Source organism: Stenella coeruleoalba (assembly GCF_951394435.1).
Source record: "Stenella coeruleoalba genome assembly, chromosome: 14".
NCBI classification, from domain to species: Eukaryota; Metazoa; Chordata; class Mammalia; order Artiodactyla; family Delphinidae; genus Stenella; species Stenella coeruleoalba.
In genome coordinates, this window is record NC_137160.1 from 21,852,132 (window position 1) to 21,876,166 (window position 24,035).

General features: G+C 39.8%; 1 protein-coding gene and 1 long non-coding RNA gene across 2 annotated transcripts in view; both read right to left on the reverse strand.

The window, feature by feature from the left end:
• The window catches only part of DCC (DCC netrin 1 receptor), a 1,193,354-nt gene extending 1,182,723 nt beyond the window's left edge, over positions 1 to 10,631 (reverse strand). The window contains 1 exon segment of the mRNA XM_079943413.1: positions 10,510 to 10,631. The gene's annotated coding sequence lies outside the window, so the exon portion shown is untranslated.
• A 3,160-nt stretch (positions 10,632 to 13,791) lies between these two features.
• LOC307197492 overlaps positions 13,792 to 24,035 on the reverse strand; it is a 739,380-nt gene continuing 729,136 nt past the window's right edge. The window contains exon 10 of the long non-coding RNA XR_013831420.1: positions 13,792 to 14,242. This is a non-coding gene — a long non-coding RNA (uncharacterized lncRNA). The remainder of the gene's footprint in view (positions 14,243 to 24,035) is intronic.

The window sequence follows — 24,035 nt, forward strand, 5'->3', positions numbered from 1 at the left end:
GCTGACATGAGCATCTCCTCCCCAAAGAAGGAGAAGCCAGGAAGGGATCAAGCCGGAAGTACTACTGCCCTCACCTCCAGCTGCTTTATCTCCTCCCAAGGTTCCACGTGCTCGCGCGCTAAGCATGAGTCATTCGTTGAACTAGATTTTCGATAAGCCACTATATATGCGATTCCTCAGCTTTTTCCATTTTTGAGATTTTACTACTTGAACCTTCCAAAATGGCTAATCCAAAATAAAACTTTTCCAAAAGCGTGAACAATAAAAATAATGATAATTCTAAGACAGCAATCAAAATAACTAGATATTATATGCACAGGAATAAAGACAATCTTGGATTATAATGACTTTTCCCTGAAAAAGTATAAAGCACATAACCAATTTAAGAACAGCCCAACATGGAAAAAACTACAAGTTTAGAAAACTGTTGAACTTGGGACCTATTATCTGCATTTTAAATGGAGTCCTGGCAACACAGATTCACTACAATATGCCTTTAAATACCAACCTCCCCTAGTGCATTTAAAATTGATTCAAGTTACAAAAAATTCAATGTAGACTCCACTTTTCAGGATTCCATCTATTACATACAATGGAATACACCTGCAAAACCTCATTTATCCTCCCAATACCCCAATTTCTCCAAAAGCATTATTTCCCACATTTTTGAGAGAAAAAGAAATAATGCAGCATCTTGTATAAGCAGAGGACTAAATGAATGCTGTCTGATGAGAATGACTCAAAAGTAATGATGAGGCTCACAATGATGACAATGGTAAACGTGACCTGTCCATGATCTGAGAATTAGAGGCAACGCTTTATTTGGAGAATAGAGATCTTATTTATTATCCTCAGCTACCATCATGGTAACTGAGTATTATAAATAATGTACACCTTTCCAATTTCTACTACATAATCTCGAGACCTCACCATCATTGAGAAATGATCACATTAATGCATTCAAAAATTAAGTATCATAATTTTATAGTGATTTACCGTGGCAGACTGCTGGTTATTCACTCAACAGCCTTTCTTCCTCACGACACCCTCTTCTTTCTAGCTGGCAGAGCCTGCTTCCACTATAAGGGCTGATAAAGCAAGTTTTTTGCTTCTCTTGCAGCCAGAGCACAGACAAAATGCCAAAAAAGTACATCAGGAGAAGTCTGCAAGCGGTCTGGGAAGGAAATTCTCCCTGTTTCCTTTAGATGTACTTGTGTAAAGGTGTGAAGACCGGGGCAACGGCCATCTTGCAAAAATGGTGGAACAAGTCAAATAATGAAAACCATCATTTGGAGAGAGGTAGACTAGAGAGACAGAAAATACCCAGGTGGACCAAATCTTTGTGAGAGGTGTAACAAAAAGCATAAAAAGGGGGCTTAAAACCCAACATTATCCTAATAGCGGCTATTAAACACTTATGCTGCAGTGTAGTTATTGATGTTGCCCTCTTTGTATATTAAATTCCATCATGACCTTTTCATCAGTGTATCCCTAGAACCAAGAAGAGTACTTGCAATACCATGAATACACAATAAATGGCTTAAGTGAATGCTGAATCAAAAACAGAGAGAAATCTAGAATAGCCAGGATACAGAAGCAACCTAAATGTCCATCGACAGATGAATGGATAAACAAGACATATGTGTGTGTGTGTGTGTGTGTGTGTGTGTGTGTATCTTTATACATACATACACACACACAATGGAATATTAATTAACCATAAAAAAAGAATGAAATAATGCCATTTGCAGCAACATGGATGGACCTAGAGATTAGCATATTAAGTGAAGTAAGTCAGACAGCAGAGAAAGACAAACATCATATGATATTGCTTATATGTGGAATCTAAAAAAATGATACAAATGAACTTATTTACCAAACAGAAATAGAGTCACAGACATAGAAAACAAACTTATGGTTACCAAAGGGGATAGCGAGGGAAGAGGGGCAGGGATAAATTAGGAGTTTGGGATTAACATATACACACTACTATGTATAAAATAGGTAAACAACAAGGACCTACTATATAGCAGAGGGAACTATACTCAATATCTTGCAATAACCTACAAGGGAAAAGAATCTTAAAAAGAATATATGTATCTGAATCACTTTGTTGTACACTTAAAACTAACAACATTGTAAATTAACTGTACCTCAATTTAAAAAATAATTCGCTTAAAAACAACCAGCAACAGAAACAAAAGAAACCAGAGGGAAATCATACAGTGACCAATTCCTTCTAAGAGACTTTCCTCTGAAATTTTACCAGTTCCTTTTATTGGTCAATAGGGAAATAGACCATAATTATTATTCTAATAATAGAATAAATGTTAGAGGTGAGCTACAGCATATATACATTGTTTCAGTGCTTTGATCAACAGCCAACATATTAAACAAGGAGAGCTGGAGGAACAGCCTTAAATTCTCATGACAACTTTGTCACTTTCAGTCATGTGATATCCAGCATGTTGGCCCTCAGATTCCCAATTGGCAGAAAGGAACGATGACCTCTAGGGTTGTGACAAGTATCACATGAGAGAGCATGTACGAAAACATTCTATAATGTGTAGGTCTCCTTGAAAAAAGTCACACGAATGTAGTGGGATGAGGGGGTGGAATCTGTTTTAATATGAAACTCAAAGTGGTTTGCTTTTTCATTTGTTGCATTAGAGTTATTCAATAAATTCTGGTGCAGAGGATGAACTACCCCCACCAGGCCAGAATAAAAGCTATTAGTTTTAAAAACTGAGCCTCCATCCTTGAGGGGAACTATTTTTCTTATTACTAAAGATGTGGCTTCCAGTGGACAGCTGAGACACCTCTTCTTGTGTTAAGAGGGGCAATTATGAGAGAGAGAGAACTGGTCTTTTGATACCAGGAATATAGGCTGTGGAAGCAGGAAAGGTGGTGAGGCTGGGGGCATGGGAGAAGGATGTAGGGGGCTGTGAATTTCAGAGGCCCCAGTCAAGAAGGTGGTCTGGGAGATGGCTAGGACCTGAAGTGTTCCTGGTGGATACAGATCTCACCAGCTGACTTCTTCTGATCCAAAACTGTATATGGGCTATAAATCAAGAACTGTGCCAGCCAACTGCTCTTTACGTGAAAGGATCTTTGCATTGTTAGACCCTAGTGCTCCCATTAGCTGCTGTCCAGTGGAAGAAATGCCCAGAACCTGACAGCTCTTCACTCTTTTCTTGCCTGGCAACACTGAGGACACTGGCCTCAGTGCCCCCATGACACACTGCTAAGACCCCTGGGGATCCCAGCCATCTAAAAAAAAACTGATACAGAGGATAAAACAACTGTGAACATAAGGAACTAAACAGAGTACCAGGGCTGGGTCAATGGAGAATACATACTACCATTACATTAATGTTACATTGACAAGCTCTCGCTTTAAGATATGTAAGTGTAGGTCAGTGGGAAAAAAAAAAATCAGTAGCAGTCTTATTGATTTCTTCACTTTCTGAAATGTTATTGCACTTACAGTGAGTATCAAATAATTTAGCAGTCAGCCCTTCTTTGTTGATTATTACTTGTACAAAACTCTGCCATCCATCTTTTTGTTTGTTTTCATAAGCACCGCCAAGGGCCCTTCCTTGGCTCCTACATGAACCAATGACTTACTAAAACGCATCTCCTGCTTCTAAAATATACTCCCTTTTAATCAACTTTACACATAGCAATCAGATTAGTATTTCAAAAATCCACCTATGATCATAGCTTCCCTCTTCGATATCTTTTAATATTTTATTTTTACCAGAATTCAGTTCAAATTACTTAGGATCTGACCCCCATGTTTTCCTGTTATTTGTATTCCCTTCCACATTCCTTAATCTTCAGCCAAAATCCATTGCCTGGTTTTCTGAACCTAACCCCTACCATCGGCATCTCCATATCACCTCTCATACTTTTCCTGCTGCCTGAAATACTTGTCACTCACTTCCACCTGTTGAAATCCTTCCCTTCTTCCATAACCCACTGAATTGCTGCCTTATCCTTTAATATCTTCCCTGATACCTTCTAGTCATCCCTTTGACCATAACTAGAAACCATACTGCCAGATCATAAACTCCTTGGTACACACAGTAGATGCTCAAAACTATTTCCTAAAGACAGAAACTTTGCTAGCTGTCTTAGCTTCTAAACTGGATGTTCCTTGAGGCCGAAGACCACGTCTTTTTCCTAATTCCATCCCACCCCTTCCTCCCAGCATCTAGCATAGAACCTTGCTCACAGTAAGAACTCTGGACATGTTTGAGGAATGTTGGTCTACTTCTTCATTCCTCCACTAACATTTACCAAGGAGCTTTCCATATGGCAGCTGTTCAGTAAAAACTTGTTCCAACCAGGTGACCTCATTGTCATCCAAACAATTTAACCAGTGCTTCCAAAAAAAAAAACAAATCCGTACTAAAAGACTTAGCTACTCAGGTGAGACAAAAGCAGTGTAACTAACAACTAACGGCATTTTTCAGCAAGATCCTTCCATAGCCATGGTCACTGTCAGGAAGAAATGCTCCCTGGATGTGTCCTGACACTGAGCTATACACCCACCAAACAGTGGCATCATCCATCCCACAACAGCTGGTTCTGACGATCTGTCATATAGAACAGGATGGAAACTCTTTTTAAAATCTGCTGTGTTCCCCAGCTTGTCGTAGATTCTTTTGAAGCATATGTTCTTTATAAAACAGTGTGGGTTAATTCCAGGTACATATAATCTTTTTAGAAATTTAGCTGATTCTGTTTGGCCCTCTCAACTGCTTCCACAGGTATGTTCAATATACCTCTCCTATGGTTACCATTTCCTGTTCTAAATGTATTAGTCACCAGCTCCGCTCTATTGTTTAATTTAGAGACTCAATATTTTTAATCCGTTAGGGACTGTGCAATTTCAACATCAATTCTTTGTGACAGTTGCAACAAAACAACAAGCCAATCTCTTAAAAAGTCTGGGATGCAAGCCATCAGGCCCCACAGTTTGGATTTGAACACATTTGTCACATTTCCTCCTGCCCCTGTTCCTTTTCTCTCTGGGGGTACTGATTATTTGTAAATTCTGGTGAGCTGAATGTAGCAAGTTGCAGAATCCCATTTCACCTTCAAGGAAATGCTGAGGAACAGAAGGTGTTTTAATGTCTTTGTAAAGTTTCAAATAAGCATCTGTTTACATCTGGATATTCGGCTCTTCGGTTTTCATTTTTAATTGCCCACTTAGTGGAACAATCAGTAATCCTGAAAGGGTGACCTGCTAACCGCTAGAGGTATTATTTTACATCCCATTTCCCTCTGCAGCCCTCGGATACAGTGGAGACAACGGTTAGTTTTTATTTTTGTTGTGGTTAAGTCTTCAAGTGTCTAAATAAATCTGTCTAAACAAGTCATACACGATGTAAAATAAATGCAATTTGATTCATATATGGGCATGCATACACATATTGAGATTTTTTACAGCAGCTGTTTTGTAATTAATTTATCTTGACATGAATGCTGAAGAAAAAAGGATGGACTCGAAAGGTACTAATTTAGAAAACGAATGCTCTCATTTCATGACATTAATATATCATGTAGTATTTGCTAAGAGAAAACCTAGAAAAACTTCAGGGGATTTATTTCTTTCCTAAACTATTTCAGACCAAAACAAAAAAAACAAAACAAAACACTGTGGTGTCAGTTTTTGACTGTTCATGAAAGCTGATCCCATGGTTTTGACAGAATCGGCCTGTCTATACCAAATCGTTTAATAATTTATTACTAGTTTGTAAAATTAATACATTATTGTTATGCAAATGGTTTGTGCAGAAAGATACAGTATAAGCTAATGGCATAACAGAACATTTTACACAAAAATGTCATAAGAAGCAAGATAATACTCACACCCAGGCTTAAGTCTAGACAATAGGGAGACACTGAAAGTCTCTGAGAAATTTCATGAGTCTGTAAGACTTCAACTTCTTAAATATCATTGACTCTTATATGACAATTCAATTCAGCATATACCAGAACTTACCTGACACACTCTTTTCTACAACACTGAAATCGCTTATCCAATAACCATTTCCACTGCCCTTTTCTCTTTTCTAACTAGAATAATTTGGGGGCCCAACAGCAAGGTGTTTCCCCTTTTATGCTAAGCTATCCTTGGCCTTAGGAACGCCAATTGTTCAAAGCCCCCGTACCTGTTCCCATAAATGTTGCTTTGGTGAAGGCATGAACATGTGATGAAATCCACAACAAATAATTAATTCAACCCATATTTACTGACACTATAATGTTCTATCCACTCCTCTGGGTGCTGGGGACTGCAGTAAATAAAAGAGGCACACCCCCGCCCTCACGGAGCAAAGAAGGGGCTGTCCTTCTTTCTTACAGATATTGATGTAGCTCTTCTGACACCCACAACAGCTGCAGCCACCTTGAAGCTACGGAGATGGACTGAAGAAGACAAAACCAGCACACCCAGGGTGGCAGTGAGGGAAAAAAATGGAAAGAATCTGAGTCATACGTGACATAATTAGCATTCAAACAAACCTGGAGTCACCCTTCCTCCGGACAAAATATCAATATGGTGGGTTAAGCTGAATCCCCCCAAAAGATGTACCTAAGTCCTAACCTCTAGTACTTATATGAGTGTGACCTTATTTGGAAATAGAATCTTTGCAGGTGTAATGAAGTTAAGGCTCTTGAGATGAGACCATTCTGGATTTAGGGTGGGTCCTAAATCCAATTACTAGTGTCCTTATAAGAGAAAGGAGAGGGAGATTTGAAATGCAGAGAGAGGAAGTCCATGAGAAGATACAGCAAGAAGGTGTGTGAAAATGAAGGCAGAGATTGGAGTGATGCTTCTATAAGCCAAGGAATGCCAAAGATTGCCTGCAGCAAGAATTTAGGAGGGACGGACATGGAACTGATTCTCCCTTAAAGCCTCTAGAGGGAACCAGCCCTGTGACACTTTATTTCAGGCTCCTGACCTCCGGCACTGTGGAGAGAACAAATTCTGTTCTTTCAAGCCACCTAGTGGGTGGTAATTTTTTAGGGCAGCCCTAAGGAAACAAATACAGCGAAATAAGGTATTTCCTTAACATTTAAGCCCCCTCATGATTTATTCTTAACACATGGAAGCCAGAGAGAATATAACACTCCTTGCTTAAAGCTCCCCAAAAGTCCTTCTTCTCAGTCATATTAAAAGTCCAATATCCCTTCACCGGCTCATGGGATCTGCCATGATCTGGTCCCAGGTAACCTCTCAACTTCTTTTCTCAGGTTCCCTCTGCTTCTGCCAGACGTCTTCCTGGCTGTCCTTTGAACACATCTGTACCTTACGAGTTTTTGTACTGGTTTTTCTTCTACCTGAAATCCAACTTTCCCAAATATCTGCATAGTTTCTTAATGCATCTCCTTTTAGTCTTTGCTCAAATGCTCCCTTAGGGCTTCCCTGGTGGCGCAGTGGTTGAGAGTCCGCCTGCCAATGCAGGGGACATGGGTTCGTGCCCTGGTCCGGGAAGATCCCACATGCTGCAGAGCGGCTGGGCACGTGAGCCATGGCCGCTGAGCCTGCGCGTCTGGAGCCTGTGCTCCGCAACGGGAGAGGCCACAACAGTAGAGGCCCACGTATCGCAAAACAAACAAACAAAAAAAAAAAAAAACAGAAAAATGTTCCCTTAACAGTGAGGGTTGCGGACTCCTACTACCACTATTACTACTAACTACTCTATTGAAAACAGTAAAAGGCCCCCATCCCGTTGCACAAGAGGTAATGATGCTCCTCACCCCATTCTACATTTCCTTTTTGTCCATAGAACTTATAACCTAACATGCTCTATGATTTAGTTTATTGCATGTATTATTTATAGTCTGCATCTTCCACTACTAGAATATAACCCCTCTGACAGCAGGAATCTTTGTGTGAAAAACTTATGTACCTAGAGAAGTGCTTGGCCCCAGAAGAGGCTCATTAAATAATTGCTAAATTAAATAAATGAATGATTTCCTTTTTTTTTTTACTTTTACTTTTTTTTACTTTTACTTTTTTTTTTACTTTTTACTTTTACAGAATCACCTAAATGATTCTGACATGCATTAGCATTGCAATCCTTACAAATATGAACAATTGCTTCTCTTTCCTAAAATTCTCCTCTCCAATTTCCCCTCATTTACTCTCAGAAACACTTACATGCCTGCATGAAGTTATGTGGCTGTATGTAAATTAAAATAGTTCAAGTTTTCTTCTGTAACCAGTTGGGAAAGAAAGCCACTATCACACACATTCCAGTGCAATTTGCTTTTGTTTTTGTTTTTCTTTCTACTCAACAAGTATGACTTATCTCAACTATCTCTGTCCTCGTGGTGTTGCATTGGTCTCCACTAGAACATATATTTCTTGAAATTTGAAAATTATTAATTAGGTCAATTTTGACAAAATGTTTTTTATGTCAAACATTTGAAGATGTTAACTCTTCTAAAACAATTACTTCCCAACTGTTTTGTTTTTGTGGACTCATTTGCCAGAACAAGGCAATACTGCCTTGCTTTGAAAGTCATCTGGACCTGTCCATGTATCTTGAATCCATTTATTACTGTACTTTAGAGAGATGGCTCCAACAACAATCCACATCAAAAACGCAGGCTTTAAATAATTTCAGCAAGGTTGACAGTTCACTTGTGCCTGGAAATGAATGTGCACATCAATCTGAAGACTGTTCAGTACACTGCATGTCTGGGTGCATCAAAACAGGAAATACGTTTTGTAACATGGCATTCCTTTTTATTTGTGACACTCCTTGTACTTTCGGTTGTGTCCCTTCAAGATAGATAGGATCAAAGAGTTCAGAAAAGACTAATGAAAACTATTAGAGATGGGGAATAGAAGAGAAACTCAAAATAATATATATATATATATATATATATATATATATATATATGAGGACCTTGGTAAAATACGAACATATATTAGAGGACATGGATATATTGTTAAAAGAAACACTTGTGACAGAAAACAATTTGCTTACAATGTTCTAGTTTATAATGTTTTCCTCCATCCTGCGTTCATGGTTGATAGATATTTTCTAATGCACAAGCACACTCAAGATGGATTTTCTCTATGTTTTCTTTCCCTTGGTCACATCAACACATTCTGCTAGAGCCTTATCTTGATAAGCATCATGATCAAAGCTTAGTTCCTAAATAACCTCTTTATTTCCAGTGCAAAGTTTGCCTATGGTAGCACCGATTGCAGTCTCTCATTTTACATCTAATTATATATCAAATTATCTAAATTTGAGGTTCTTTACGAAACTGCATTCAGCAACTATATTTGACTATATGTGTGCGTGTTTCTGCATATAGATACACATAGAGAACCAGGGAAAATTAAATAAAATAGCAAGTTTAGACAGAGGAATGTGAATATAAGGATATATAGGCCATTAGTTACTACATAGCACACATTCTCAATGGGGCATTAACAAATTATTGGAGGGTAAAAAAAAAAAATCTTACTCTTTTTCTGTATAAAGCACAGATACACATATGGTACATAAACAGATACACAGTATATCAGTGGTATTAAAATTTCATGGGAGGGGGCCTAATTAGATGATTAGAAACAAATATACCTTAAAAGGCTCCTTTAGGAGGCAATAATGAGGGGGAAAATGGTTGAAAAACACTGGTGAAGAGCGATTAAAGTTCAGTTTCAAAATCTGTACCAGAAGATTCCTGACAGGCAGAGCAAAATAGGAAATAATATAAATGTCAAAATTCACACCGTTTCATGAGCGTACCTAATTCCGTAAGAAAGAAAAACTTTTTCTAATTTTGTATTTCAGAAGGTTCTTTTACGTGCCTTTATGTAGCAGACTTTGGGTGAGTGAGATTTTCAGTAGATTTTCTGTGTTTGCTTCATTTAATACAATGTCAAAATGCCAATGGTGGAAGTATGCGGCCAGGGGAGATGAAAACAGGGCAAGATAATGCAAGGACAGAGCTGCTGGGCTGAATCCAGGGCTGAAAACAAGACCTTAAAGGTGAATGAACTGCACGTCCTTCAAATGATTATGTCTAAATGCTGTTTCTCTGGACTTAGCACTTAAAAAACACTGGTGGCAGGAGCTTCAAGACGGCAGAAGAGTAAGACGCGGAGATCACCTTCTCCCCCACAAATACATCAGAAATACATCTACACGTGGAACAACTCCTACAGAACACCTACTGAAGGCTGGCAGAAGACCTCAGACCTCCCAAAAGGCAAGAAACTCCCCACGCACCTGGGTAGGACAAAAGAAAAAAGGAAAAACCGAGACAAAAGAATAGGGACGGGACCTGCACCAGTGGGAGGGAGCCGTGAAGGAGGAAATGTTTCCACACACTAGAAGCCCCTTCGCGGGCGGAGACTGCGGGTGGCGGAGGGGGGAAGCTTCGGAGCCACAGAGGAGAGCGCAGCAACAGGGGTGCGGAGGGCAGAGAAATTCCCGCCCACACAGAGGATCGGTACCGACCAGCACTCACCAGGCCGAGAGGCTCGTCTGCTCACACGCTGGGGCGGACGGGGTCTGGGAACTGAGGCTCTGGCTTCGGAGGTCGGATCCCAGGGAGAGGACTGGGGTTGGCAGCGTGAACACGCCTGAAGGGGTTAGTGCGCCACAGCTAGCCGGGAGGGAGTCCAGAAGAAGCTCTGAAACTGCCGAAGAGGCAGGAGACTTTTTCTTCCCTCTTTGTTTCTTGGTGCGCGAGGAGAGGGGATTACGAGCGCCACTTAAAGGAGCTCCAGAGACGGGCGCAAGCCGCGGCTATCAACGCAGACACCAGAGACGGGCATGAGACGCTAAGGTTGCTGCTGCTGCCACCAAGAAGCCTGTGTGTGAGCAAAGGTCACTCTCCACACCTCCCCTCCCGGGAGCTTGTGCCGCCCGGCAGTGCCAGGAGACCGGGATCCAGGGAAAACTTCCCCGGAAGAACGCACGGCGCGCCTCAGGCTGCTGCAACGTCACGCCGGCCTCTGCCGCCGCAGGCCCGCCCCGCAATCCAGGCCCCTCCCCCCCGACCCCGCCCCGGCCTGAGTGAGCCAGAGTCCCCGAATCAGCGGCTCCTTTAACCCCATCCTGTCTCAGCGAAGAACAGACGCCCTCAGGCGACCTACAGGCAGAGGCGGGCCCAAATCCAAAGCTGAACCCCGGGAGCTGTGCAAACAAGAGAGAGGGAAATCTCTTCCAGCAGCCTCAGGACCAGCAGATTAAATCTCCACATTCAACTTGATGTTCCCTGCCTCTGTGGAATACCTGAATAGACAACGGATCATCCCAAATTGAAGAGGTGGACTTTGAGAGCAACGATATATTTTTTTTTCCCCTTTTTCTCTTTCTATGAGTGTGTATTTGTATAATTCTGTCTGTATAGCTTTGCATTTACCATTTGTCCTATGATTCTGTCTGTCCGTTATTTGTTTTGTTTTGATTTTTTAAGTATAGTTTTTAGCACTTGTTATCATTGGTGGATTTACTTTTTGGTTTGGTTGCTCTCTTCTTTCTTTTTTTTATTAATTTTAATTTTTTTATTTTGAATAATTATTTTTTATTTTAATAACTTTATTTTTTATTTTATTTTATTTTATCTTCTTCTTTCTTTCTTTCTTTCTTTTCTCCCTTTTATTCTGAGCTGTGTGGATGACAAGCTCTTGGTGCTCTAGCCAGGCGTCAGGGCTGTGCCTCTGAGGTGGGAGAGCCAACTTCAGCACACTGGTCCACAAGAGACCTCCCAGCTCCACGTAATATCAAACGGCGAAAATCTCCCACAGATCTCCATCTCAACGCCAAGACCCAGCTCCACTCAACAACCAGCAAGCTACAGTGCTGGACACCCTATGCCAACAACTAGCAAGACAAGAACACAACCCCATCCATTAGTAGAGAGGCTGCCTTAAATCATAATAAGGTCACAGACGCCCGAAAACACAACACCAGACATGGACCTGCCCACTAGAAAAACAAGATCCAGTCTCATCCACCAGAACACAGGCACTAGTCCCCTCCACCAGGAAACCTACACAACCCACTGAACCAACTTTAGCCACTAGGGACAGACAACAAAAACAACAGGAACTACGAACCTGCAGCCTGCAAAAAGAAGACCCCAAACACAGTAAGTTAAGCAAAATGAGAAGACAGAGAAACACACAGCATATGAAGGAGCAAGGTAAAAACCCACCAGACCTAACAAATGAAGAGGAAATAGGCAGTCTACCTGAAAAAGAATTCAGAATGATAGTAAAGATGATCCAAAATCATGGAAATAGAATGGACAAAATACAAGAAACGTTTCACAAGGACCTAGAACAGCTAAAGAGCAAAGAAAAAGTGATGAACAACACAATAAATGAAATTTAGAATTCTCTAGAAGGGATCAGTAGCAGAATAACTGAGGCAGAAGAATGAAAAAGTTACCTGGAAGATAAAAGAGTGGAAATAACTATTGCAGAGCAGAATAAACAAAAAAGAATGAAAAGAATTGAGGACAGTCTCAGAGAAATCTGGGACAACATTAAATGCACCAACATTCAAATTATAGGGGTCCCAGAAGAAGAAAAGAAAAAGAAAGGGACAGAGCAAATATTTGAAGAGATTAGAGTTGAAAACTTCCCTAATATGGCAAAGGAAATAGTTAATCGAGTCCAGGAAGCACAGAGAGTCCTATACAGGATAAATCCAAGGAGAAACACACCAAGACACATATTAATCAAACTATCAAAAATAAAATACAAAGAAAAAATATTAAAAACAGCAAGGAAAAAACAACAAATAACACACAAAGGAATCCCCATAAGGTTAACAGCTGATCTTTCAGCAGAAACTCTGCAAGCCAGAAGGGAGTGGCAGGACATATTTAAAGTGATGAAGGAGAAAAAACTACAACCAAGATTACTCTACCCAGCAAGGATCTCCTAATGAGCAGTTATGTTTTCACAGGGAGTGTTAAGGGTCTCACTTGACATGGAAGCCATGCCTTGTGCATCCCAGTATACCCAGTAGCATGCCTTACACATAGTAGATGCTCAGTAAATGCATAGGATTAGAAAGCTGAGTAAAGTTGCATGGAGAGGCCGTAGGACTACGTTAATTATAAGGTAGAAGGTTGACAACTTTTTTAAAGCACTAAGTCTCCCATATTTGTCAAGCTCTTCAAATCCAGAAAGGCAAGTCTATTCCCATACAGAGAGATTTTTCTCTCTTCATTGTACAAGTCAGAGTTGGCTAGCTAGGCAGGTGGAGCTCTGAGAATAGAACATGACTATAGTCCACTGATCCCAAAATAAAACCTATGCTGTACACAAGCAAAACAGAGCTCACCCACACATTCCCTGCCGTGAAGGTGTACTTAATCAGGGACTCATGACCAGGCCCAGAGTTCTACTTTCTATTGATTTCTTATCAATATTGGAGAGCCATCACACACAACAACATAGAAATACTTGAAGACAGAACATTTAGATAAATCTTAATCTCTGATTGCCATTCCAGTTTTGCTTCAGTAGACACATTTGGATATTTAGAATTATATTTAACAATATAATTAAATACATTTTAATGAAAGACTGCATTTTCATTTGGACATTTATGTATAATGTAGTATGCATGAGGTTTTTCTTTTACATTTTTGTTACTCTAATGTTTATTTTTTTAAGTTTATATCTTGGTTATGTAAGAAAACTGGAAAAAGTAAACTTCAAACACACAACCAGCAATGCACTTCATTTTCATGTCTACTTCTGAAAGAATGCAATCAAAGGTTACCATGCTTATATATGCTGAATTCTTCCCAAAGTTGTTTAGTTGCACACTTGTGAGATTTAACAAAATGACTTATGTTTCATCTAATATAACAATACTGTGAAAGGGATTTTCTGTCAGGTTATCTTCACAGAATTATAAGGAGTTGGGGAAATACAAGTTGGAAAAGTATCATGAGGTCAATTTCAATCCAATAACAGCAAAGCTTATGTAACTCTGCCACACTGTAGTTTTGATTTTAAGTATGTTCTTTTATTTAGGCACGACTCTGGCCCATCTCCTCTAACTCCCTGGTATAAGGAAATGCTTTGATGTAGGTAATGATTTCTCAGACAGAAAAGTCTACTTACAAACCTTATTCCCGTGAAACACACTGAGGTAGCTGAATTCTGGGAAGCTGGTGATTCAGTAGGTATTTTCTTTGTTGTTCTCATTCCAAGTTGGCTTCTGAGAAGACCCTAAGACAGTGAAAGAATAGTTTTGTTACCTCTTACCATTTTCAACCACTTTTTTTTTCTTTGAGGGATTAGCTAGTTCCTAGAAAACAAATAGCATTTCTGAAGGTACTATTAGGGAGAACTAATACTTCTTTGCAATTTCCTGCAAACTAACACAACTGTTCACAGACCCAAGGAACTGCAGGGGAGAGCTGTTCTACTTCTATACCAGGCAAAATTTCCTTCTCCATCTTTCCTTCTAGCCCCCAACAACCTCACCATTGGCAGAGCTCCTGAGCTCCTCTTCCCACTTCAAAGCTTTGGTACACACCTACGTCATGCTTGCCATGCTACCATATATCCCATCCCTTGCTTTACATCAAGGGTCAGCAAATTACCTGTTTTGGACAATAAAGTTTCATGAGAATACAGCCACACCTGTTTGTCTGAATCTTTTCTACGGCCTCTTCCATGCTACTGAGCTGAGCAGCTGTGTCAGAGACCATGTGGCAGGCAAAGCCAGAAATATTACTGTGTGGCGCCTTACAGAAAATGCTCGCAACTTCCGCTTTAAACTCATAGATTTTCCCCCAAACCCATGTAGAGATTTCTCAGAGATTCAATCAGCTAACTCTCCAGAGTATCAGCAGTATTTCCCTTCCTTTTTGGGTGTAAGTTGCTACAGACAGCAAGTTGAAGGCTGTATGTTTTTTATTAATAAAGCTTATTTTAGAGCATTTTCAGGTTCACAGTGAAGTTGGGTAGAAAGCACAGAGAGTTCCTATATAGCCCCCGTCCCCACTCATGCAAAGCCTCCTCCATTATCAACACAAGAACACTACATCTGTTACAATGGAACCTCCATTGACACATCATCATAACCCAAAGTCAAAGTCTCATTAGGGTTCACTCTTGGTGTTGTATATTCTACGGTTTCATTGAATGTATAATGACATGTATCCACCATGATAATTTCATACAGAATAGTTCCACTGTCTTAAAAATCCCCTGTGCTTTGTCTATTCATCTGTTTTCCCTTCTAGACCCTAGAAACCATGAATCTTTCCACTGCCATAGTTTTGCCTTTTCCAGAATGTTATATAGGTAGAATCACACACTATGTAGGCTTTTCAGATTGGCTTCTTCTTTCACTTAGTAATATGTGCTTAAGGTTTGTCTGTGTCTTTTCCTGACTTGATAGCTCATTTCTCTGTATCGCTAAATAATATTCCATTGCCTGGACGTACCACTCACCTACTGACGTACAGGTTGGTTGGTTCCAAGTCTGGAAAATTATGAATAAAGCGGCTATAAACATCAGCATGGAGGCTTTTGTGTGCAAGTAAGTTTCAATTCACTTAGGTAAATACCAAGAAGAACTATTGCTAGATTATATGGTATGAGTATGTTTAATTTTGTAAAAAACTGCCAAACTCTTCCAAGTTGGCTGAACTATTCTGCATTCCCACAAACAATTAAGGAGAGTTCCTATTGCTCCACATCCTCACCAGGACTTGGTGTTGTCAGTTTTAGATTTTGGCCATTCTAATAGGTATACAGTGGTTTCTCACTGTTGTTTTAATTTGCAATTCCTTAATGACATATGATGTTGAACATCTTTTCATGTGCTTACTTCCCATCTCTGTATATTCTTTAGTGAGATGTCTATTCAGGTCTTTTGCCCATTTAATTGGGTTGTTCAGTCTTATTGCTGAGTTTTAAGAGTTCTATGCACATTTTGGATAACAGTCCTGTATCAGATGTCTTTTGCAAATACTTTCTCCTAGTCTGTGAAGGCTGTATTTTTGAAAAAGGCTACGTTAAATTTCCATTAGTTAAACCAAGTGATTAAGCTACTATAATTTATAAAGTATAAGTATAGACTAAATCCAGCACTTTTAATAGGTTTTAAAATACTCTCATTACAAAATTAATATTATGTACTATAAGAAACTTGGAGAGAAGAAAAATAGCCACCCAAAATCACTGATACCTTTTGGTGCACAAACAATGTACCTGTACATCATATGTATAAAGAATAATATTCATATCAAATATAACTGTGCTTAATATATTTGAAAAAATAATTTATTAATATGTTGTGAATATTTATTGAAGCATTACATATTATTCTATAACAATGTTTTAAATGAAGGCTTTTGTATTCTATTTAGAGTTGTATAGTAATTTGATTATTTCCCCATGTTAGTTATATTGATTCTTGTATCTTTTAAATAACACATTGATGAGTGCCCCAGAAAAAAAATCCTAGCATACATCTTTGATTACTTCTTTAGTCTAAGTTTTTTTAGAAGTGAAATTTTTGGACCAAAATAGAAAATTTTAGAGCTCTTGATACATATTGCCAAAACATCCTCCAGAAAGATTTTTTTCTTCTAACACCCTTAGGAAACCATTATGACAGTGTTATAAATACTCAAACATTTCATTTTATGAGGTGCACTTACTCACATCCATTTACTGTAGGATCAATTCTTTTTAGACACAAAATGACATGAAATAACTTGATCTATTCACTAACACTAAACTTGACTCCAAATTAACATGTTTTTTTATCAAACACCAAGTACACTTTTAGAGGATAAGAAGTTGGGAAAAAACAGTTAACATTAAAAACAAGCTAACAAATAACCAAGGAGGCAAACAAACAGAAGCCTATGACTCCAGATCTGAAGGCAGTCTTAGAAGATGCCCTAAAAGATGCTTTCAATGTGGTCAATATCCTTAGACTATTAAAAACATAATCTTCCCAAATTCACAAGCAAAAAGCTAACTCTCATGTGAAACTCTAACTCTGGAACAGTTGCCTGAAAATTACTTGCCCCATTATTTCAAATGTACACCTGTGTACACAGTAAGTGCTAACTGACTCCCTTTGAAGATTTGAATCACTTTCGTTCCAGTGGAAGAGGACATACCACCAAGAGCTTCCTAGGAGAAGCAACGTGATAGGGTGGGCTTAGGATCAGTCAGACTTGGGGGTCAAATTCTAACTCTCTGATAAATCATTTAACCTAGATAAGCCTCAACTTCTTTCTAACAGAGGCAAACTACTTATGTCATTAAGATCGTTAAGAAGTTTAAATAACACAAAATATACAGGGCACCTAGTAGCTGACCTCAGTTTTTGGTAACTCCTCGTTCTTCTTCAGTGCGGAACAACTCTGTCCTAGAGAACATGCAAGCTGTGAAAGCATATTCCCAATAGAAATTAATGGTACTCCAGGAAGACAGGTCTAGCCCATGCACGGCTTACAAAACCTCAGCTTTGCCTAGTGCTAACAATACCCGGCCAGACAGCTAGTAAGAAAAAAAAATCATATTACTGAGGGTGTAACACTGGAATGAGAATGGAATTCAAGCATTTCGGTAATAACAATGAGAAAAAGAATACAGAGAAGTAAAGAGCTATGGTTAAGCACTGTATTTTGCCACTAAATGTCAAGGCAATTTTTGGATATTCTGATTTTTGCCTCCAAGATTTTCCTCAAGATTAGATGGCATTGTAATGCCACCGAATAAATAATGCTTACATTCTGGTTCCACAGCTGAGTGATGGCTTCTGACTAGAAATTGAATGAACAGTTTAATAGTAGTTCAAATAGTAGCAAATAGTTGTTTGCCAGTTTACAATCACTTATTCTCATTCACTCTCTGTCATTTTCTGAGCTATTTGCAGTTAGGAAAGCTGTCATACAACATGAAAGTGGCTTTTTCAAGCAGAAAACAAACGTACTCTGGCTGGCAGACTGGCATTTCATCATTCAGTCTCTTAGCGTCATTACTCTGCTGCTAGCATAAAACATCTCGCGTTGTTTATGGAGGAGTAGATAGACTGTGAACACCGGGACCTTACCAACCTCTACAGGTAGGTGCCACTGAGGTCTCTGTTGTCACCTTTCTTGGTGTGACATCTGGGTTTATCAGCAGCAGCAAAGGTAGAATGTCTCTGCAGCTGTGACTCCTAGATTCACATCTCCCGGTTTGGAGTGAGAGTGTTATAAGGCATATCTCAGTCTTTGGTTTGGTTCACGGTATCACCCTCTATGGCTCAGGGACTGGAAGCTATTTAAAATACAAGTCTCTTGTGGCCATCTCTAATCTCTCACTTGATTATATAAACTAGTTAACAAATGAAGACTCTGGTGTCTTCTGGTAAGACTGAACACAAATATTCCTTTCTGTTTTAGACGGTAAAATAGAGAGGCCCCATTACTGAGGGAGTAGCAGTATTGAATATATTTGTCTCTCCTGATTGTGTATATAATGTACCAGGTGTGATGTTTCCTCCTGAAATGACAGTTCTAATTACTTTGAGCAAAGGGAACATTCTGGTGAATACTGTTAATAGAGCAACTTCAGGAAGAAGAAAACTCAAATGATGGCATTCTCTCCAAGCACCATGCAGGCATATTCACACCCAGGCTTTCCATATGTATGCCTTTTAGAATAATGCCTTAGAATACAATAGTTTGCTATTTTAATTGCTTCTCAGTAGAGGGTTATCAATATTGCACTAAACTTAGTTAATGGAATGCATTTTAAAAGATACTCTTCTGTCATCTGGTCTACAATGTCCAAATTCTTCATTTTCCAATGGTGTATTCAAATGTTCTCCCAGTGAATACTGTAAGATCCATTTATTGTAGATGATAAGACTGCAGAATGTTCTCCTCTTCTATGCTTTGATATGTGGGAATTTCTTTGTGAGGATCCCAGGGTATAATTATCAGAGGTGTAGACATTATGGTTTCCATCCAATCTACCATTTGGTTCCTGATGATTATCAGATGTCCTCTATTTCTTGAAAAACATAAATTGATATTAAAAAGACCAGATATATTAGCAAGGAGGATTACCAAAGATGAAAAGAGACTAAACTGGAATTGTTTAATTTGGAAGAAAGCATGAAACCACCGAGTTTACTGTTAGGAAAAGTTATTGAGAATGTATCAAATTAGTGATTCATTAATGTTTCTATTTATATGTCAAAAACATTGATGTAGTCTCAGGAACTGGCATTGGCTTAAGAGTCTTTGAAATAAAGTGAGTTATAGGTAAACAAACAGCGGCTCCCTTAGGCCTCTGTGCTCCTTTCATTCTTCCCGAACAAGCTTCATCCAACCTTCTAAACCCAGTTAGATTACCCATCAGAGATGTTAGAAGTCAAACTCTCCTGGAGAAGTCTGTACTGCAAAAACAACCTCCACATTCACCTTGCAGGAAATATCAAGATTAATCAATGCTAAGTTTGCAAATACCTTTGTATATCTACTGCAATTCAGCACCCTGCTGAGCTCTCTAAGGCACAGGAAATAAGAGAAATACCAAGAACTGTTTTTACAGCAGAATGTGAAATGTTGTCTGATTCACCAGGTCCTGCAACTCAGCTTCAGGAGTGCAAGTTAAAACCATTATATATATCAAGAGTTGATATTAGGTTATTTGCTTCCAGTAAGAAATAGAAACAGAAAGGCCAGGGGGAAACATAAGCTAAAACCAGTTAAAATGAGATCTTTGTGTTACTCAAGTATCAGGCAGACTTACACCCATGCAGGATTTTGTGAACTGCATGGCACCTCTGCGTGTCAGGTCCATCCTTTCTGCAATGGTTGCATCTTTCATCTTCCCATCGTGGAACCATGTATGGGCCCTTGTTATTAGATCTCATTTTATTTCTGCTCCTTGTGGGAAATTATTTTATGCCACTGTCAGAGCTAACGGCACTTGGAACGTTTTAATCTTGTAAAACCTTCTCCTCAGTTACATAGGGAAGTCTGTTTTTGAGTTTCTGCTGTTATCATGAACAATAAGGGGCCCGCATGCACACTTCTTTCCAATTTATTATATTATCATCCCTAACAACTCAGATAATTTTAACATATTGTCATATATCATGTGCCTCTAACAGCAAGTGAGTCCTAAAGTTACCTCTGTAACCACGTCCATTTTACTTTTGGTATAAAAACAACCATTTGAATGGTGGGGTGGGAAGGGGCTGGGATGAGTTGTGGACAAGCACAGTCATGCTGCCAAGTAGAATACCAGTCGGAATGGAAGACACTGCTATAAGGGAAGGGGGACTGGAGCAACAGGAGGAGATTCGGTGGGAGAGAGGAATTAAATGATTCCCAAGGTTTTGGTATGGGCAAGTGGGAAAGGCATTAGAGGTAGTTTCCTGGAGATTATTTGGTAGAGTTACTTGCCACACCATTTAATTAGATAGCAGTGTTTTCACAGATGACCCAAGGCAAAATGTTGTTCATTCATTCATTCATTCATTCCTACTTGCACTGCATATGTACTAGACTCCTAACAATCTCTGAGAATAAAAAGGAAAGGAAGGCATGATCTCTGCTCTCAAGGCTCTCACACTCTGGTGAGGGATAACGGACAGATGCCCGGAATCCTTTAATCCAGTGTGAGGCACGTGTCAGCATGGGGACATGTGCACCCAACTACCTCAGCCCAGAGGATGTAGGTGTTACCTTTACTGAGGTGGGGAAAGAGGACAAAGGGAGGAGAGGAGGAAATCAGAGGACAAAGAGGCAATAAAGATGACTCTCCAGAAGAGATAACGCTTAAGCTGGGCCTTGAAGAGTAAGAACCTACCAGGAAGAAAAAATGAAAGTACCATTTCAGGCAGAGGACAAGAGGCGGAGAAAATTCCAAAGAGAACCTGTTCTCCTCCTCTTAGCGTTTCATCGCTCCCTCCTGACACCTTGATGCTGCCCGGCTTTGTTACCTTCAGTGCCAAGATCTTTCAGCACAGTCTCCACAAAATGGTACCCATTCTATAGGTTAAATCCCCATTCAAGACCTTGATTCCTGTTCACCGACAAATGACAAAGGGCTTGGAACTCTTTCATTAGTGCGTTTTGCAGTGGGGCCAGATCGAATGAGGTACAGCCTTTCGACCTGGAATACCAAGGTAGAAAAATGTGTTGCTTGTGTTGAAGGTCTGTCTTATCTGAAGAATGATACCCAAAGCATAAATGGTTGTCACACAACCGAAGAGAAAGGGAGGCTTATTTTGTTCAATGCAATCAGGGAATTTGGGCCAATTAAGAGATATGGATGAGCAGACTGGAGAGGAAAAGGTACAGTGGGGACAATGTGCTGTCCCAGGAAACGTACAGTTTTCCCAGGACATTAAAAAAAGGAAAAGGAAAAGAGTAACCTTAGCCAGGAGTGGTTGGCAACAGGCAATGTAATGATAGCTCCTTCTTAAGTGGCCTTCCCAGAGCCCTGTCTTTGGGAACCACAGGTCTGATGCAGGAAGAATGAGTTAAGATTAGTCTTCTACACATAGAATTGCTTTGTATTTTCCTACCATGCTGACACTGTTGATGAAGTTCTGAAGTATGTTCTTCCTTTTCGAGCCCTCAGAGGAAAAAACAAAGAGCTCTATCCAATGTCCTGATTTGACTCTCCAGCAATTAAGAAAACGCACCCTCCTTTCAGCAATGATCCGGAGAGAAAACTGCTTACATGTTTCCGAAGACATAATTGGTGTTATAATTCTGGGGTGACTTCTCCTCCCAGCAGGTATTACTGTACTTATACTGTTAATATACCACAAGCATTGAACTGACTTAAAAAAAAAAAAAAAGTGTGAATGCTTGTTAGGATTCTCAAGCACTCCAAGTTATTGGGATCAGCGGCTTCAATTGGAAACATTTCATTTGTTTTTATAATAAAAAGTACATAATTGTTATTAGTCCCATGATTCCTTCTGTTGAATACAATAGTGCCTGTCTTTACCCCAGACTTCATTGCTTTTTATTCTGTATCATGTGCTTTATTGACTTTCCTGCTACTATTATTTCCTTCAGTAAGCCATTTTAAAATAACATGAATTTTCTTTAATTATTTTGGCTTCATTCCTATCCACAGCCCTCCCCAGCACTGAGTGTACGACTATGCTATAGCTTTGGCACTGATCCGCTTTTCCTTTCTGCCTTCTCATTTATCTCCCCCATGATACCATGTCAAGATTTTAGGGGGGGCAAATAAATAACTCCCTTTCTCCTCCTCTTGAGTTTAGAATTGAAAAAAATAAAAAAAGATAGGCAACAAGCAAATGGAGATCAAAACATCAGCCTTTACTACTGATAAAGCTGGTTGCAGAGAGTGGGTTCTGGCTGTTTAATAGTCCCTCCTTGAATTACAAAGACACGGCCATGTAATCACAAACAGCCCTGGAACACTGCAGCCCTCTCGAACAAAAGGAGACATCCCCCCCCATACCCAGCGAGGGTGAATGTCTGTGTATCATCGAAACTTGGTGGGCCTGAAAGGGGGAAACAAGAGGGGCAGAGCCAGGTATTCTGAGGTCCAGTACATTCTAAGCCAAGTTCTTGACTGCAAACCCATCCATCCTGTATCACTTACCTGTTGAAGTGTGATACTGTGGAGAGGGTTCCTCAAGTAGAAGACCCTTGAGTGAAACATGAGGCTTAGGGGAATGATGTGGTAGGTACTAGAAGCTTCCATTTCCAAGAAAATATGCATAAAATGTTCCCTGGCCTTATGGCTACTGAAGAAGTAACTAAAGCTCCAACCTCTTCTCTTTCCTCTCTCTTTTCCCACACCTAGTACATTTATCATCTAGGTGGGATGCTGAGGTTATTCCTCAGAATATGTCAGATTCTGTGGTCTGGGTGTCTGCTATTCACAACTGTTGAACAATTCCAATGTTACTAGGTCAAAATGCTGCAATTCTGATAAATGAAAGGCAAATCTTTGTTGACTTGGGACTGCAATGAACCTTGTGGTAATTAAAAACAAAAAGTAAAATCAATTATAGTGCTCATATATTCGACCTGCACTTCTCATACCAGAGACAAAAACTGAGTTTTCTTACTACTTAGTTACTAATATTTTATCTTAACTTCTGGAGAGCTGATATTTCTTAGTTTAATAGATTTACGAGTTAAAGGTACAACTTCCTTTTGTTTTGTTTTGGTTCTGGTTTTTTTTTTTTTTTTGCGGTACGCGGGCCTCTCACTGCTGTGGCCTTTCCCGTTGCGGAGCACACGCTCCGGACGCGCAGGCCCAGCGGCCATGGCTCACGGGCCCAGCCGCTCCGCAGCATGTGGGATCTTCCTGGACCGGGGCACGAACCCGTGTGCCCTGCATCGGCAGGCGGACTCTCAACCACTGCGCCACCAGGGAAGCCCGCAACTTCCTTTTGATGAGACACAGAAGTTTGTCATTTGGTCAACAATAATCTCCTTGCCCTGCTTTAGGCTGGCCTTTTTTAGAGACTGGCCTTCAGCATGTATGAAGAAAACCTTTTTATGGAGGAAGAGGAGGCTAGGTATTGGAATTGACATTATAGGACATTCATGCAATTCATGGAATATAAGGGACTCAGAAAAATTAGGCATGAGCTTATCTGGGAAGCCTCCAGGTTCTGACTACATTCTTCTCTCTACACTTGAACACGTCTAAGTCTCCCTACTGGAGCCACATCATACAAACCATTCACCGTATTCATTTCACTTTTTTTTCCAACAATGACAAAGCAAAATGACCTTACGTGATAAACATTTCTGTTGTACACTCAAGTAGTTACAACCTTCCCAAAGTGTGGTGGTTAATAACATGGTCTCTGGAGTCCCACTGCCAACTTGCCATCACAGACTGTGATCACGGGAGGTTATATCACTCCCCTGAGCCTCATTTTCCTCAGCTGCCAAAAACGATAACAATCTACACTGCTGGTGACACTGTAAACTAGTGCAGTCACTATGGAAAACAGTATGGAGCTTACTTAACAAACTACAAA